Below are 10,175 nucleotides of genomic sequence, written 5' to 3' on the forward strand. Positions count from 1 at the left end.
TTCCTATCTATCTGCTCGTATAACTTTTCATACCTATATAAGGATGAAAGAACTCCAATTGTAAAAAAAGAGAACTATTACGACCAGAAATAAAATATTAGTGTACTTATAAAAATTTGTCTTTCTAAACCTCTCTAATCTTTTCCTCCATGGATATGAAATATTTTTGAAAGAAAATCTCTCATGAGTTTAAGAGTATGCTCTGTGCTTGCCATACTATGGATCCTGCACATCAGAAATTAAACTTAAGATAAAAGATATCATTAAGTCCAGTTGAGTTTGAAGTAGTCTGAATTAATGGTGATTAACAGCTAAAAGGCAGAGCCTTGTTGATGGCCGTAAAAGAGGAAAAGGCCTGTGTTTTGGCTTTGCATACCTGCTGTTATGAACTATTAATCTCAGATATCCCAACTTCTTACTCACCTGCCCGTAATGGTATCAGAGCCAGTAACTTAGATTTTCTTTCATTAAAAATCCAGACTCAGAAAGGAAAAGAAAAATTCTCATATATGGAAACCTCTTCTCAATTATCTACTAGCAAAACACCTCTCTCTCTCCCAAAATCACCTTTTAAATTCCATTCTACAAAAAAGATTTCTTCTTTGTATGAAGTTGAATACTTCACAGAAGAAGAAAAAGTTCAAGCTACTAATCTTCCTCTTGTAAATCCATACTCTACCTATCAAAAGCCTTCCTTTTCACCTATAAAAAGTATCAAGTCTCTTATTACCACTAGAAGAAAAGCTGTTAAAGAATATGTCCAGTCCTCTAAATTTGATAAACATCTTATTTATGGAGGACAAGAAGAACAATTTATCACACTGGAAATCCCATCTCATTTCCCTCAGGAATGGTGCCAACATGGTTACTCTCATATTCATTTTGGAGCAGTACAACTGGCGCTTAATTATCATGGAACTTCAGGGAAACCTGTTATATCCAGAATAGCCCTCCTTGATTCAAGGTATAAGCGTTACCAAGATGCTTGTATTGGAACTGTTGAAGCAACGTTGAGTTCAGGAATGGCTATGGTAAAATTTTTCCCCAACTTTACCATGTCACTACAAGATCCTAATCTGCTAGATACACTGAAAGTACAAATCCAGATAGTTGGTGTAGAGATGGTTGAATCAGCAGTCTCAGCAACCCTACATTATCAGATAGTGTATAGGGTTCAAGATCATGCATTTAAGTTGACCAATCAAGGATCTGATGATTCGCTTCTCATTTCTGTCAATACAAGAGAAGAGCCTCATTGTATTCATGTACCTAAGCAGATACCCAAGCAAGAGCTTTTAAAACTTCTTCCAAAAAAATGGGTAACCAATTACGAGCAGATCCATCAACACAATCAGCCGAGTAGATCTACCAAAAGCCAGATTATCACAAAAGCTGATGGAACCAGTGAAATCAGATTTGACCACAGTCATTTAAAGCAACTCCCGACTCCACCTGTTTTTACCACACAAATGATGTTACAACCAGTAACACCGGAGGAAACAATACCAGGACCAGAAGTAGCACTTATTCAAAGCTTTCAGTCTGATGGGAAACCTTTATATTGCTTTAAAGATCCCTCAGGACATTGTCCTTGGGATATCAACTGTTCCTGTGAAGGATGCAAAAATGATGTCTTTGAAGAACTTGATGAAGACATTAAACTCACCCGAAGAAAAAGAAATGGCAAAAAACCAACGCAGTCAAATTTCTATGAAAGATGGATGAATGGAGACCCAAACATTGGCCCTTTAGGAGAATATAATGGCAAATTTGTCTATCTTGTAGATTATTCTGCAAAAAGGCCACAGCCTCCTAAAGTCCAACATCAACCACGGATGCCTCCACCATCTCCTCCAAAAGCAGATCCAGACCAAAAATGGTTAGCTAAACCCTTGAAGCAACCATGCTACAAAAGAATCAATAAATGGATCCAGAAAAATGATCAATTCATGACAGGGAATCAAGAAGAACAAAAAATTATTACAACTCCAGCAACAATACCTATTCAGACAATCCCAGAAGTTCGGATGTACACAAGAACTTCTTCCTATGATCAAGAATTTCCACCACTTGAAGAGTTCACAAAAAATGAATATCTTCATGTTCCAAAATTTTTTTCAAAACTCCAAACAGATGCAGAAGGAAAACAAGTCAAGATAGCAGCAGCAGAAGCCACTTTGAATTGGCAGACAGAAAATGCCCTATCCCAGAACGCTGCAATCAAGAAGATTGATCATAAGGTTATGCAGATTGACAACAAAGTTTCAAAGATTGAAAGAACAACTGATGAAAATGCTGAGATGATCAAAAATATCATAAAGCTGTTTCAAAAAAGGCTTAAAGAAGTCGCTCATGAACCAGCTGCCCCAGGACAGGATTTATTCTCTCATCTTGTACAGAGAGAAAAAGAAATTCAGAATCTTAAAGAACAGATCAAGTATCTGAAAGAAAATGGAAAGCTGCCACCACCACAACCATCAAGAAATGAAATTGAACTTTTTCCATCCATAAGACAGTTTGACAGCCCTCGATCGACTGGGACACAACCGCTTATTTTTCCTCCACCTGAGCCAAAAAAGAAGGCCTCAATCAATGATTTGTATCAACAGATCAAGGCACAAAAGGAAGAATAAAAAAGAAAGGCTACAGAAGAAAAAAGAAAAAAGGAGAAGGCGAGAGGAAAAAGACCAGTGGAGAAACAAGATGATGAAGAAAGTCAATTCTCTTCACCACCAACATCTCCACCACCAAAACAGACATCTAAGTCATTAATGATGCAAAATGACAAAAAAATACTCTAATCCTTTAACTAGGTTTTTAAGGGATTATAGTCATAATATCTTGCCAAAGATATCTGTTCTCCGCCAACAATCAGAAAAAACTCCAGTACCAGATTTTCCAGAAGAATCAGTATTCTCCTCAGAAGAATCAGAAAGTCTTGATAATTCAGAATCACCTGATGATGAATCCAACGATCTCTCAGAAGAAAGAACCACTGAAAACAGAGAAGAGTTACCAGATGTAATGGCCACCCTTGGTGTAAAAGTTGAAGAAGTATCTGAATAAGAGCTAATGACTGAAACAGGAGAACTATCAAATGCGAGATTAGCACCACATGTTTTTTCAACAAAGATGGTTTTCACTTTGGACGATATTCCAATCAATAGATGGCCAGAAAGATTACAAGAATTCCACTCAATGCTTTACACCAGAAAGCTGATAGAAGAAAGCCATTATAACATCCTGACTGAATTTGTATCAAGATTCACAGGAATGTTAAAGGATTGGTGGAATTCAGTAGCTCAACCAGATCAACTACAATTCTTAGTATTAACAGATTTTTCTCAAGCTATAAGGATTATCCATAGTTATTTTATTGGTAATCCTGATGATCTGCTGACACTCAAGAGACGAGAATTCTTCAAACGGAAATGTTGCTCCTACTAGAAAAAAGACTTATCTAAGCATTTTTATGCTATGATGAAGCTCTTTTATGCCCTTGGATCAGAACCAAGTCTGAAACAAGCCGTTGTTGCATCCCTTCCAGACCCTATCCAAGCTGCGATGAATCAAAATCTTTACAGGCAAAACAAAAACATCCTCAATTTGACCATGGGTGAAATCCAGCAAGAAACATTTATTGCCCTTGAAAACATTTGCAACAGAAGTAAAGTTTTCAAGGATTATCTTCATGGTGACACAAGGATAGACAAAGCCTGTACTGTCTCACACCTCAAAATTAAATGTGGCAAGGAAGACAAATCATGTTATTGTCCCACAAAGAAGAAGCATTTCTGAAAGGAAAGAAAGTTTTCAAGATCAATTCCCAAAAGAAAATACCGATGGAGATACCTCAAAAAGAAGAAATTTTCCAAAAAAGGAAAATTCACGAGGTGTTACATCTGCAACAAAAAAGGTCACTTTGCAAAAGATTGTCCAAAGAACAAAAAAGGAGCAAAGATGATCAGACAAATCCAGCAGAAGTCGGGAATGAAGATAACTGAAGAAGATGATATTGAGTCATTGTTCTCCATTGATGATGAACCAAACGATTAGTCAATATGTGCAATTCAAAGTTTTGTAGATAGTGACTACTCAGAAGACTCAGAATCCTCTTCATCTGAATCATTGATGATCCAACCACCAATGGACTGTCATTTTCTCTCAGGGACCCCTCAAATTGCTACCACAGCCGCTGAGATTTTGGCTCCTCATATTCCAGTTTCTATCTACTTGAGTAAATACAGTAGACCTATTATTGTAATTGCCTTCATAGACACTGGAGCCGCAGAATCTATCATGAACCCAGAAATCCTCCCAGATGAGTATTGGGAACCCCATATTAGGTATTTTAGTTTAGCATCAAGAAAGGTCTTTACGACAAATCTTAAAAGCAAACCCATCAAGATCCAGTTCTTTCCCAATTGCTCCATCACTATAGCAATATTGGGATCAAAGCTTCTTGAAAAAGATCTTATTGTTGGTTTTGATTTATATCTTAAAGCCAAATAATTAAGAATTTTACCAGAAGGATTGAGGTACAAACATATGTTCAAACCCTATGTACCAATCCCCAGACTATTCACTATAGATGCTGACAAAATACAACAAGTTGTTGAAGAACTGAAACAGAAGGCATGTGTAGAATTTCATTCAAATTTTCTGAAAAAATGCGATCATCCTTTATAGAAAAAATTTAGAGTTCTTCATCAAATTGCATTTCAAGAAGAATGAAGATATCAATCCCACCAAGGCTAGTCATGTTGGAATGAATCCAGATCATCTCAAGCTGGCTGAAAAAGAATGTCAACAATTACAAGTAGAAGGATTGATAGAAGCCTCAGAATCACAATGGGCATGTGAAGCATTCTATGTCAACAAAAGATCTGAACAAGCCCGTGGAAAGTTGAGACTGGTAATCAACTATTAGCCTCTCAATCATTTTCTTCAAGATGACAAATTTCCTTTGCCCAATAAAAAATGCATATTTTCAAGTCTTGCGAAAGCCCAGATCTTTTCAAAATTTGACTTGAAAGCACGATTTTGGCAATTGGGTATAGATCCTAAAGACAAGCCCAAAACAGGTTCTGTATCCCAAATAAACATTATTAATGGACCGTGATGCCCTTTGGACTCAAGACAGCTCCCTCGAAATTCCAAAAGGCAATGATCAAATTTTTTTAGCCCATTATGGATCAATCATTGATCTATATTGATGCCATCCTACTCTACAACCCAGATGAAAAAGATCATGCAATTCTCCTCAACCAATTCAAACAAATTATTCTTGATCAAGGAATAATACTTTCTGAAAGGGCAATGCAGATCAACAAAGAAATTCGGGATATCTGAGATTAATAGTTCATAACAGCAGGTATGCAAAGCCAAAACACAGGCCTTTTCCTCTTTTACGGCCATCAACAAGGCTCTGCCTTTTAGCTGTTAATCACCATTAATTCAGACTACTTCAAACTCAACTGGACTTAATGATATCTTTTATCTTAAGTTTAATTTCTGATGTGCAGGATCCATAGTATGACAAGCACAGAGCATACTCTTAAACTCATGAGAGATTTTCTTTCAAAAATATTCCATATCCAGGCAGGAAAAGATCAGAGAGGTTTAGAAAGACATATTTTTATAAGCACACTAATATTTTATTTCTGGTCGTAGTAGTTCTCCTTTTTTACAACTGGGGTTCTTTCATTCTTATATAGGTATGAAAAGTTATACGAGCAGATAGATAGGAATCTGCTTTACAAACATACTAATTACAGACAGGACTTAAAGGAAAGTAAATGACATGACTCAGCAGATAGATAGGAATCTGCTTTACAAACATACTAATTACAAACAGGACTTAAAGGAAAGTAAAGGACATGACTCAGCAGATAGATAGGAATCTGCTTTACAAACATACTAATTACAGACAGGGCTTAAAGGAAAGTAAAGGACATGACTCAGCAGATAGATAGGAATCTTATCTTGATGTCTCGAATTCTGACCCAGTAGTGCCATAATCTGTGTCAATGTCAGATGTGATGTTGAGCTCTATTATTTTTCTTTTCTTTTCTTCACGTGCTTCATAACATTTGAGCTCCAGCTGTTCAATTCGTGTTTTGAGATCATCTGGTGGTATCACATCATTGTCAATAAAAGGGGCTTTTGCTTTTGAATTTTGGCTTGATTCTTTTGTTTCATGAATATCTTTCCAAGCAGCTATTTCTTGAAGATCTTGGAAATCTTGAATAACTTGGCTGCAATGCATAGGATAATCTTGGGACCATTCTTTAAGATCTGGTATATTTGTCCAATATTCTTGAAGGGCTTGTCTCAACTGGTTTTGGTATGGTGTTGGTGGATTTCTTTTAACATCCCATGGTGCTTGTGAATTTCCTGAAGGCCATATTTCTGAAGGGATAATTTTGTTAATCTGGCATAAATATTTTTGTAAATTCTTAAGATCAAATGGATTTTCATACACCTCATCAAAATATGTTTTATGGATCCATGTGTTGGGTAAGGCAGCAAGCTGTGTAGCTGGTCCATGTTGCATGAAGTATTGAGGTTTGTAAAAAATGATTACAATCCATTGGACACGTGTGTTTTTGAGAAACTCAAATATGAGCATATCTTGCCATTGTTTCAAAGGATAGAACCATTTTAGAAATGTAGCCAGGTTTGTCATTTCAGGGGCTTCTTCATTATTGATTGCCAATGTCAAGAAATGTTGAAGATCATGGATAAAAAACTCAATTCCTATATGAAAGAGATGAGTTAAATACCACAACATCCATTTTAATTCTTCTGGGAATTCACCAAACTGGAATTTGATTGGGTTTATGAAAGGGTATTCAGGATGAAGTCCTAAAGGTTTAAGAAATAATCCCCCAAAATTCCTAAAGAGGTCTAATTGGTAGGAAAGCATCATATTCATAGCTTCTTTATGAAATCTTTTCTCGAGGATTAAACTTAAAACTTCAGGAGGATGAACAGGATGAGTGTTTGGTTTACAAGGAATGGAGAATGGTGGTGGTGGTGGCTGTTGTTTCTGTTTTCCTTTTTTCTTTGAAGAGGATGGTTGAAACATGAACACTTCAACAGGTTTTGGATTAGAAACATGGGTGGTTTCAGGTACTCTGGTTAGGATGTCAGCGAGAACATTATCCTTACCTTTAATATGAATGACATCAAAGGAGAATCTAGAGAACCATTCTGCCCAGCGGAGAAGTTGTGGATGAGGAACTTCTTTCTGTTTGAACTTTATCATTTTTGGAAAAAATGACATATCCATTTCAACAAGGAAATGATATCCTGTTAGATGAAACTGGAATTTGGTAATTCCATATTTCACTGTAAGGATTTCCTTGAAAGTAGAGTGATAATGGATTTCTGCATCTGAGAACCTTCCAATTTTATATCCACAAAGTATTCTTTTTCCATTGTCTTCTTCAAAGAGAATTGCTCCCCAGTATTTATCACTTGCTTCTGTTTGCAAAATTTGTTTCTCTTTGGAAGGAATTTGTAATGGTGGCAGGTGGGCTGTCTTTTCTTTCAATTGTCTAATGGCTTTTGTCTTTTTGGACTTTCAGGGCGGTGGATCTTTCTTTAGCATCTTCCTTAAAGAATTTGTTAATTTTGCTATCTTGGGAATAAAATCCCTGAGATAATTAACAATTCCAAGAAATTGCTGAACTTGTTTTTGAGAAAGATTGCTATCTGGAAATTTTTTCAGTTCTTCGGCAATGTTTGGACTCGGTTGATATTTCCTATTTTTGATGATCATTCCCAAAAACTCAATTTCTTCTTTGTTGATCTGCATTTTCCTTTCAGAAAGCATTATTCCTTGATCAAGAATAATTTGTTTGAATTGGTTGAGGAGAATTGCATGATCTTTTTCATCTGGGCTGTAGAGTTGGATGTCATCAATATAGATCAATGCTTGATCCATAATGGGCTGAAAAATTTTGATCATTGTCTTTTGGAATTTCGAGGGAGCTGTCTTGAGTCCAAAGGGCATCACGGTCCATTGATAATGTTTATTTGGGATACAGAAACCTGTTTTGGGCCTGTCTTCAGGATCTATACCCAATTGCCAAAATCGTGCTTTCAAGTCAAATTTTGAAAAGATCTGGGCTTTCGCAAGACTTGAGAATAGGCAATTTCTATTGGGCAAAGAGAATTTGTCATCTTGAAGAAAATAATTGAGAGGCTGATAGTTTATTACTAGTCTCAACTTTCCACGGGCTTGCTCAGATCTTTTGTTGACATAGAATGCTTCACATGCCCATTGTGAATCTGAGGCTTCTATCAATCATTCTAGTTGTAATTGTTGACATTCTTTTTCAGCTAGCTTGAGATGATCTGGATTCATTCCAACATGACTAGCCTTGGTGGGATTGATATCTTCGTTCTTCTTGAAAGGTAATTTGATGAAGAACTCTAAATTTTTTCATAAAGGATGATCGCATTTTTTCAGAAAATCTGAGTGAGATTCTGCACATACCTTTTGTTTCAGTTCTTCAACAACTTGTTGTATTTTGTTAGCATCTATAGTGAACAGTCTGGGGATTGGTATTAAGGGTTTGAACATCTGTTTGTACCTCAATCCTTCTGGTAAAATTCTTAATTTTTTGGCTTTAAGATATAAATCAAAACCAACAATAAGATCTTTTCCAGGAAGCTTTGATCCCAATATTGCTGTAGTGATGGAGCAATTGGGAAAGAACTGGATCTTGATGGGTTTGCTTTTTAGATTTGTCGTAAAGACCTTTCCTGATGCTGAATTGAAATACCTAATATGGGGTTCCCAATACTCATCTGGGAGGATTTCTGGGTTCATGATAGATTCTGCGGCTCCAGTGTCTATGAAGGCAATTACAATAATAGGTCTACCGTATTTACCCAAGTAGATAGAAACTGGAATATGAGGAGCCAAAATCTCAGTGGCCGTGGTAGCAATTTGAGGGGTCCCTGAGAGAAAATGACAGTCCATTGGTGGTTGGATCATCAATGATTCAGATGAAGAGGATTCTGAGTCTTCTGGTAGTCACTATCTGCGAAACTTTGAATTGCACATATTGACTGATTGTTTGGTTCATCATCAATGGAGAACAATGACTCAATATCATCTCCTTCAGTTATTTTAATTCTCGACTTCTGCTGGATTTGTCTGATCACCTTTGCTCCTTTTTTGTTCTTTGGACAATCTTTTGCCAAGTGACCTTTTTTGTTGTAGATGTAACACCTCGTGGATTTTTCTTTTTTGGAAAATTTCTTCTTTTTGAGGTATCTCCATCGGTATTTTCTTTTGGGAATTGATCTTGAAAACTTTCTTTCCTTTCAGAAATGCTTCTTCTTCTTTGTGGGACAATAACATGATTTGTCTTCCTTGCCACATTTAATTTTGAGGTGTGAGTCAGTACAGGCTTTGTCTATCCTTTTGTCACCATGAAGATAATCCTTGAAAACTTTTCTTCTATTGCAAATGTCTTCAAGGGCAATAAATGTTTCTTGCTGGATTTCACCCATGGTCAAATTGAGGATGTTTTTGTTTTGCCTGTAAAGATTTTGATTGATCGCAGCTTGGATAGGGTCTGGAAGGGATACAACAACGGCTTGTTTCAGACTTGGTTCTGATCCAAGGGCATAAAAGAGCTTCATCATAGCATAAAAATGCTTAGATAAGTCTTTTTTCTGGTAAGAGCAACATTTCCGTTTGAAGAATTCTCGTCTCTTGAGTGTCAGCAGATCATCAGGATTACCAATAAAATAACTATGGATAATCCTTATAGCTTGAGAAAAATCTGTTAATACTAAGAATTGTAGTTGATCTGGTTGAGCTACTGAATTCCACCAATCCTTTAACATTCCTGTGAATCTTGATACAAATTCAGTCAGGATGTTATAATAGCTTTCTTTTGTCAGCTTTCTGGTGTAAAGCATTGAGTGGAATTCTTGTAATCTTTCTGGCCATCTATTGATTGGAATATCGTCCAAAGTGAAAACCATCTTTGTTGTAGAAACATGTGGTGCTAATCTCGCATTTGATGGTTCTCCTGCTTCTGTCATTAGCTCTTATTCAGATACTTCTTCAACTTTTACACCAGGGGTGGCCATTACATCTGGTAACTCTTCTCTGTTTTCAGTGGTTCTTTCTTCTGAGAGATCGTTGG

Source organism: Gossypium hirsutum, chromosome D03 (genome assembly GCF_007990345.1).
Source record: "Gossypium hirsutum isolate 1008001.06 chromosome D03, Gossypium_hirsutum_v2.1, whole genome shotgun sequence".
NCBI lineage: Eukaryota > Viridiplantae > Streptophyta > Magnoliopsida > Malvales > Malvaceae > Gossypium > Gossypium hirsutum.